Source organism: Peromyscus leucopus, chromosome X (assembly GCF_004664715.2).
Source record: "Peromyscus leucopus breed LL Stock chromosome X, UCI_PerLeu_2.1, whole genome shotgun sequence".
Lineage (NCBI taxonomy): Eukaryota > Metazoa > Chordata > Mammalia > Rodentia > Cricetidae > Peromyscus > Peromyscus leucopus.
This window is the reverse complement of record NC_051083.1, coordinates 100,787,125-100,795,403: the sequence shown is the minus strand read 5'-3', so window position 1 is coordinate 100,795,403 and position 8,279 is coordinate 100,787,125. Positions and strand designations below refer to the sequence as shown.

Genomic DNA, 8,279 nt, shown 5'->3' with positions numbered 1-8,279 from the left:
TTGGAAGGAGAGAACCAACTCCTTAAAGTTGTCGTCTAACCTCCACATGCTTGCCTCGGCATATGCCCACGTACTTAAACACAAACACACACACACATCCCCATACTCACATGAATGATTCTTTAATACATAAAATACATGTAAGAAGATGAAGAAGCAGAGATGGAGAAGGAGGAGGGGGAGGACAAAGAGGAGGAAGAAGTGGAGGAGGAGCAATCTGTGGTTACTCTTCACCACCCTTTCCTTCTAATAATGTGAAGCAATGTGTTGAATATCTCTTATAGACTGACTCCCTCTAAATTCAGTATTAAGAATTAAGGCCTTTGGAAATCAAGTAGGTCATAAAGAAAGAAACTTTATGAAAGGAGACTCTTTTATCCTCTCTACCACTAGAAGCCACTACTGGAAGGTAACATCTATGAACCAGGAAGTGAGTCCTCATCAAACATTAAATTTGTAGTGTCTTGCTTTTGAGCAACTCAACCTCCAAAATCAGAAGTAAATATGTATTCATTATTTGAGCTACCCAGCACATGTTACTGTCACCTGAGCAAACTTCTTCATATTCAGATAATAAAAGCCATGGGAGTTCCCAGCAACTTGTTGAAGCAAGTTCTAACCTCTCATACCTGAACTGATCCAAGGCATGTCAGACACCAGTCCCATGACAACAACGTAGTATAGTCGAACTTTCCTTGGACTACCAGCTCCTGAATAATGATATGGAAACTTGTCATTAAGTATGAAAGCTTGGCCTTAGCTAAGTCTTGTTCCCAACTAGCTCTAAAACTTAAATTAACCCATTTACATTAATCTGGTTCTGCCACGTGGCTCATTACCTCTCCTCAGTACCATTCATTCAACTTCCTCCACATCTTGCTGGTGAATCTCCCACCTCTCAGATTCCTTCCCAGAGTTCCTATCTCTTTCAGGAAGTCCTGCCTATCCTCTTTTGCCTAGTTATAGGCTGTTCAGCTCTTTATTAAACCAATCAGAGGGTACCTTAGACAGGTGAGGTAAAACAGAGACATTGTCACACAGTGTGATCAAATATCCCACAACAACTTAATGGATCTTCAAAGCAGCTGAAATTATCTATTTCAATTTGGATTCATTTTTTCTTAGTTCTTGGCCTCTTTGGTCAAAGAGACACATAGTTTCTTCTAGAAAAATCTACATGCTCGACTTGATATCACAAATATGTTGCGAGCACAAATAATATCTCCTATAAGACAGCAATATTGTTCCATCTCTGGTCCAGGGTACATGAGAGTTTTGTAATGTATTCTCCACAGGAAGTCAGAAGAGTTTCTAAGCTAATTTTATGTGATCACAAGGTCACTCTATCAGGTTAGAACATAGCTCAATGGAAGATCACTTGCCTAGCATGAACAGGACCCTGGGTTCCATCTCAAGAGCAAAAACTACTCTGGTGCCATTGTTCACATATTTGCTAAGTACATCTACTCAATAGGACTTATTTCATGGCCAAGACCCTTCACTAGTACATGGAAACTAACTCTTCATAAGAAAGATGTTTTACCATGTCATGTGGTCATCTCATTCCAATATCATCTAAATTGCAACGAAGCTGACATTTGAGAATGGTAGTACTGTATGTGACTACTTACCTCCTATACAGCATTTTCAGTGGTCTTTATATACTTAGATCCCTGAAGTTTTAAAACAGAGTATCGACAAAGGTCATTAGTGGAAATGGTCTTTCACATGTACAGCAGTCATTTGAATGCCCAAAATCTTGTATTACAACACATTGCTCTAAGCAAGGTCCCACTAAAAGAATTGAATTTGAAAGTTGTGTACAGAATTTAACACTGAAGATTAGAAAACATTGCTCAGAACACTCAAGGCAACTTTACAAAATGAATCAATGGCTACAAGAATCAATTGATTCAACCAAACATGATTGTGCACACTCATAATTCTAGCACTTGAGAGACTGAGGTGGAGTATTGAACCTTTAAGCCCAGCCTGGGCTACAGTGTGACACTTTGTCAAGAGAAAGAAAAAAAAAACTAAAGTAGGAAGGAAGGAAGGAAGGAAGAGAGGGAGAAAGGGAGGGAAGAGTAAGGAGAACATTATGAATATATGGATGATAGAAGACTGAAAATAAAGAAAAATAATTGGATTGTGTTGATTTTTAAGTTATCTGCTAATTATACTTGTTCAACTGCCTTCCATTATTAATAAATCTCATTATGACATCTTTCTCCATATGTGTCCTTATAGTTTTTTTCTCATTCATTACTCTCTCCTATTGTTATCACTTGTACACCTCCTGCCTCCAGCTGGATCCCTTTTTCCTCCATCTATTGCCTCCTTCTGCATCCATATTATAGGTATTCCTTTACCCTCTCTATTTCCTTCCTCCTTTAAGATCTCTTCCTTCCTTCTTACTGCCCTCTTTCTAGCTTCACAACCTACGTGTGAGCACACATACATGTATTAATGTATGCATGTATAATTTAAAATCTGGGTTCTTTGTATGAGAGAAAATATGTTTGACTTTCTGGGTCTGTTATACTTCACTTAGCAATTATTTCCAGTTACATCAATTTTCCTGCAAGTGCCACAATTTCATCTTTTGTTTACAGATACATACGACTTGATTCTGAATATATAGCATATTTTTGTATCCAATTATCTGTTGATAGACACCTAGGTTGGTTCTATAATTTGGCTATCATAAATAGTGCATAAATAAAATGGGTGGACAATATGTCTGTGGCAGGCTGACTTAGAGTCCTTCAAATATATACCCAAGTGGTAGATCTGGTGATACAGTTGTTCTTTGCCATGGTTTTAATGAGAATGGCCCCATAGGCTCATATATCTGAATGTTTGCTCCTCAGTTGGTAGAACTATTTGGGAAGGATTAAGAGGTGTGGCCTTGTTGGAGGAGGTGTGTCACTAGGGGTGGGCTTTGAGGTTTCAAAAGCACACCATTCCAGTTAGCTGGTAGCTCGTTCTCTCTCTCTCTCTCTCTCTCTCTCTCTCTCTCTCTCTCTCTCTCTCTCTCTCTCTCTCTCCCTCCCTCCCTCCCTCCCCCTCTCTCCCTCCCTGCCTCCCTCCCTTTCTCCCTCCTTCCCTCTAACTTGCCATTAAGATACACTCTCAGCTACTGCTCCAGTGCCATGCTTGCCTGCCTGCTGCCATACTGCCCACCATGATGATAATGGACTAAATTGCCTCTGATATTCTGAGCAAGAACCAAATTAAATGCTTTCTTTTATAAATTGCCTTGGTTGTGGTGTCTCTTCACAGCAATAGAAAATTAACTAAGACAATCTATTTTCAGTGTTTGCAAAGCATATCTTAATTTATCTTTGATCACTTAGGATATACAAACACTGTTGGAAGTAATTTTTATATATGTATGTATGTATGTATGTATGTATATACATATAACACATCATTTAATTTTCACAGCCAACAAATGAGCAAAATACTAGAAGTAGTTATATAATTAAGGTAAATGGGGCTCAGATAAATAATTTCCTCAAATCCACACAACTAATGCACAGAAAATTTAGAATACGATGATCCCAGATAATGGACTCATCTTGATGTCTTGATCTCTGACATACTCCCCTCTAGTGTTGAATACATTTGCATAAATGTATTTTTAGTAGGATGAAAAAGTATATCCAGATATCAATTCATGAAAGAGTGGAAGAAGTGTAAAATTTTGGGAGACATTGTGGAAGCAAAGAAAAGATATAAAATGTCTACTTGTGAGAAACAGTACTTGAATCCTATTCAGAGGATCACATTGGGAACCTTACAAATCTGGGCTGAAATTCCACTCTATCACAAAGTGAGCTTTGAAAGCCCAAGTAAGTTACCAAAACTTCCTTTGTTTCAGGCTCCTCCACTATGAAATAGTGACTTAACTGTCACTTAGGAGCTATGTTAAGTGACAGTTTGGAGAATTGAGTAAAGCACATAAAGCCCTTAATGTAGTTAACTTGGTATATTAACACCATTTGCTATTGGCGCTAATGTTAGTAATATACCAATTTCCTAATTGTGTGGTAAAAAAATAAAATTGGTAAATTATCTTAACTTTTCAAGATAGGTAGCTGGAGAGATGACTCAACATTGCTCTTTCAGTGGACCCAAGTACAATTCCCAGCATCCACATGAAGGCTGTCAGTTGCAAACATCTGTAATTCTAGTTCCATGGGATCTGAAAGCCTCTTCTTGCCTCCACAGGCAACAGGCACACATGCATGCAGGCAAACACTCATACACATAAAATAAAATTATAAATAAAAAAGTTTTAAAATAGCTCTAGTATTTGTCATGCTGTTCACAAATGATAACATTTCAATCAAATTAAAGTCAATTCAGTCTCAAGGAAGATGGTAAACTAATGCAAATCTTTTCATTTGTAAGCAAGAAGCCTATATTCAGAAGACAAAAATGTGGCAGTTTAAAATTACAAAGTATCTTTAATTTGTTAAGGAGCCATCATTCCTTAAAAAATTATTTTCCCATCATCAAGATTATCTCTGGTAACTGGGAAAGCCAGCATTCAAAATCATCCGTAAAAACACACAAAATACATCACCGCACTCAAATCCAGAGGCTGTCTCTCCATTCAGAAATCGCCATAAACAAGTTTTCCCACCATGTGACAAGAAGTGTTCCTACTTGGTCACTCCTACCAGTCTTAACCCTGACTCTGGCATTTAACTAAAGTCCAGATTGCTGGGTACCTGGAAAGTTTCATTTGTGGTTTAGGGCTACGTGATGACGTGGCAAGGAAAACTAGGGAGAAGCAGACAAGCCACTGACTTCTCGGCTTCTGTTGTTTCAGGTGCCACAGAAAATCAGCAAATCCGTGGCACAGACAGTGTGGGGCAGGCAGGCAGCCAGAGACAGACAACAGGATCCAGAGCCAAAGACAGTAATGTGTGGGGAGCTAGTCGGGAGCAGAGCCCAGGGCCTCTTAGTAGCAAGTGTGAGCACGACCAAGACGAACTGTGCTTCATGACAAAGCTGGCAAATTGGATCCTGTGCACAGTCAAGCAGGCCGGATACCTCAGAAACCTGAGGGGTGTGGGCAGAAACTGTGGGGTGAAGGCAAGGGGAGCGTGGCAGAGGCTGAAAAGCAAAAGCAGAACAGGAACAAATTACAAATGGAGAATGCAGTTGCATTGTGTGGGAGTCCAGGGGACTTTGGCAGCTAAGGCAGCAGGGGTTCCAGCTCAGCTGCTCTCCTTCTCCTGCTGCCCAGTGAATGTGACCTGGGGGCTTACTGCACAGGCAATGGAACCAGGTGGCCCAGGGAATTGCCTGGGGGTGAGGAACGGAAAACAGTTCCAGCAAAGAAAGACTGTGTTTGCTTATAAAGGAAATTAGAAATGTACTATGGGAGGGACTTGAATACAAATGAGTTATTGGAGTATTTAAATACCCACAGGAAAGATTTCTCAATAACAAGAATGCTCAAACTTAGAAATATTTAACAGAAATCAAGCACACACTTCAGTAAATGAGCTCAGAAAGCATATAGTTAAACAAGCATGACATTTTCAAGTCCTGCCTCAGTCTAGAAGCCTCCCAATGATGCCACACTCTGTTTAAAAAGCAGGGGCTGTTGAACAGCCCTTCAGTGTTCCAGGCAGCAAACAGACTCTGAAGTATTAATGGCAAAGTTGCTCTAAGCCAGGCATACCTGGGACCAGATGAAAGCTCCGTTTGTTCACCTCCAGCCTTCTGCTAGTTCCCACTCAGGACTGCTGAGCACATTACTGGAAAGTCTGAAAGCACAGTGACTGGTGTGAAGAGGTCTCTGAAAACATACAAAGCACACATTCAACAAGAAAGCTCACCTGAAAATTCTGGAAAGGCAAAGCTAGCTGGAACATTACAACATCCCTGTTGTTTTTCATAAAGACCAAAGAGACTTCAAAAGACTCCAAAACGATCTTGAAAATGACAGAAATGTGACGGTAAATTAGGTTTCATTTTGAGTACCAAATGAAACTGCTGGGTTCTTGGCTTTCCAGGAGCCCTGTTACCTGATCAAATTGCTGCAGTGATGTCTTTCCCAGCCTAGGAAGGAAGACATGAAGATAGTCACTTTTATTTTAAAAGCCCCCCCCCCTTCGCTTTGCATCTGAGAAAGTCTGGATATAAACCTTTCTGTCCTAGAGGTTGCAAACTGGCAGCTTGTGGAAAATTTGCTTTGTTTGGCCTTCACAGTATTTTTCAAAACTAGTTGCCAATATTTGAAACTGGGACATTTCACATTTTAAAAAAGATTTACCATTTCTCCTAAAAATGGAAATTTCTAGCAATCAAGGCCTATCCTTCCAAATGGCAACTCTCACCTAGTGCTGGGCAGTAGCCGTCCCCTTCCAATGTTCTGTCTGCTCTTACATTTTACCTACTTTCACCAATGTGGTCACCCAAAATGAGCTGAATAAGGATGACACCAACGAACATGCCAAGCTGGACTGAAAAAGACTGCATAAGGCCTCAACCCTATTCAAAGAACTACAGGCAACTGAGGAAAGCTGGGACAGGAGTGGTGGTCCTCCCCAGGAAATAGCACACCAATTTTGTCCAGTGCCAAATGCTCAGTCCTGAAAGTGTACATATGGGTAGTTTCTCAGCTTGAGTTTCTATTGCCTGAAGAGACACCATGACTACAGCAACTCTTATAAAGGAAAACATGGAACTGGGGTGGACTTAGAGTTCAGAGGTTTAGTCCATTACTGCCATGGTGGGAAATACGGCAGCATGCAGGCACACATGGTGCTGGAGAGGTAGCTGAGAGTTCTACGTCTTGATTCCGAAGGCAACAGGAAGTAAACTGAGACACTGAGCATGGCCTGAGCATATATAAGACCTCAAAGCCTTCCCCCACAATGACACACTTCCTCCAACAGACCATACCTACTCCAACAAGGCCACACCTCCTAATAGTGCCACTCCCTATGGGCCAAACATTCACATACATGAGTCTATGGGGGCCATCCTATTCAAACCACCACAGGTAGCATTGTGCATTCATATATATATATATATATATATATATATATATATATATATATATGCATGCAATAACAATTAGTGAAAAAGGAGGTCAGGAATTTGAAGGAGAACAGGGAGGAATATATGGGAGGATTTGAAGGGAGGGAAGGAAAAGAAGAAATGCTGTAATTAAATTATAATCACAAAAGTAAAATAATTCACCTACTCTACAGAGTTGGGATATGTGCACCCCTGATCTTGTCCTCTATGTTACCATTACCTAATCAAGCTTCTCCATATTAATGAGAATTTTGAAGTTCAGTGTATCCTTTTCCACCTCACATTCTGTCCTGGCTTTCTGTTGCTAAACTTGCTAAGTTTCAATAGTCTCTGCTTTAGCAACTATATTAACCAGCGTTCTCTAAAGTAACAACTTGTAGAATGAATTTCTGTTGTGTATATATGAAAAGGAGATTTATTAGAATAGCTTACAGGCTGTGGTTAAGCTAGTCCAACAATGGCTGTCTACCAACAGAAGGTTCAAGAATCCAGTAGTTGCTCAGTCCACAAGGCTGGAAATCTCAGCTGATCTTCAGTATACACCAGAATCCCAAAGAAGTAGGCTGTAATACCAGTGAAAGAATGGACTTGCCAGAGTGAGAACAGGTGAAAAAAAAGCAGGCTTCCTTCTTCCCTATCTTCTAGATAGGCTGCTAACAGAAGGTGTGGCCCAATTAAAAGTAGATCTTCCCACCTCAAAAGATCCAGATTAAAACTTGGTCTTCCCACTTTCAACAATTTAATTAGGAAAAAAATTCCTCACAGGCATACCCAGCTGCTTGGGTTTTAGTTAGTTCCAGATGTAGTCAAGTTGACAACCAAGAATAGTCATCACAGCATCACACTGTAAGACCCCATACCAACCTTACACTGAACCAGAAACTTGCTGATTTGGCTAGGCCAACTAGCCAGTGAACTCCCACCCTCCACGTTCCCCTCCATCAAAGCTGTGGTTATAAGTACAGGCAACCATGCCAAGCTTTTAAAGTGGGTGTTGGGGGTTTGAACTCAGATCATTGTGCTTGTATAGCAAATGCTCTTGTCCATTAAGCCAGTTACCTAGCCCCTACCCTTAAATGTTTAAATTCTACCACATCTATTTCATGATTCAGTTATATGCTTATATTGCTTTGCATATTGTTGCATCTAGCTTTGCTTTTATTTCCAACAAGTCTTCCTCTCCACAAGGTAAGTCTTTTTACTCTTTCCAT

General features: G+C 40.2%; 1 long non-coding RNA gene across 1 annotated transcript; it reads right to left on the bottom strand.

The window, feature by feature from the left end:
* Positions 1-1,121: 1,121 nt before the first annotated feature.
* On the bottom strand, positions 1,122-6,811 carry LOC114682199. Its single transcript, XR_005090027.1, has 2 exons — positions 5,705-6,811; positions 1,122-1,673 (listed from the first exon to the last, which is right to left on the bottom strand). It is a non-coding gene; the product is annotated as an uncharacterized LOC114682199 (long non-coding RNA).
* Positions 6,812-8,279: the final 1,468 nt, after the last annotated feature.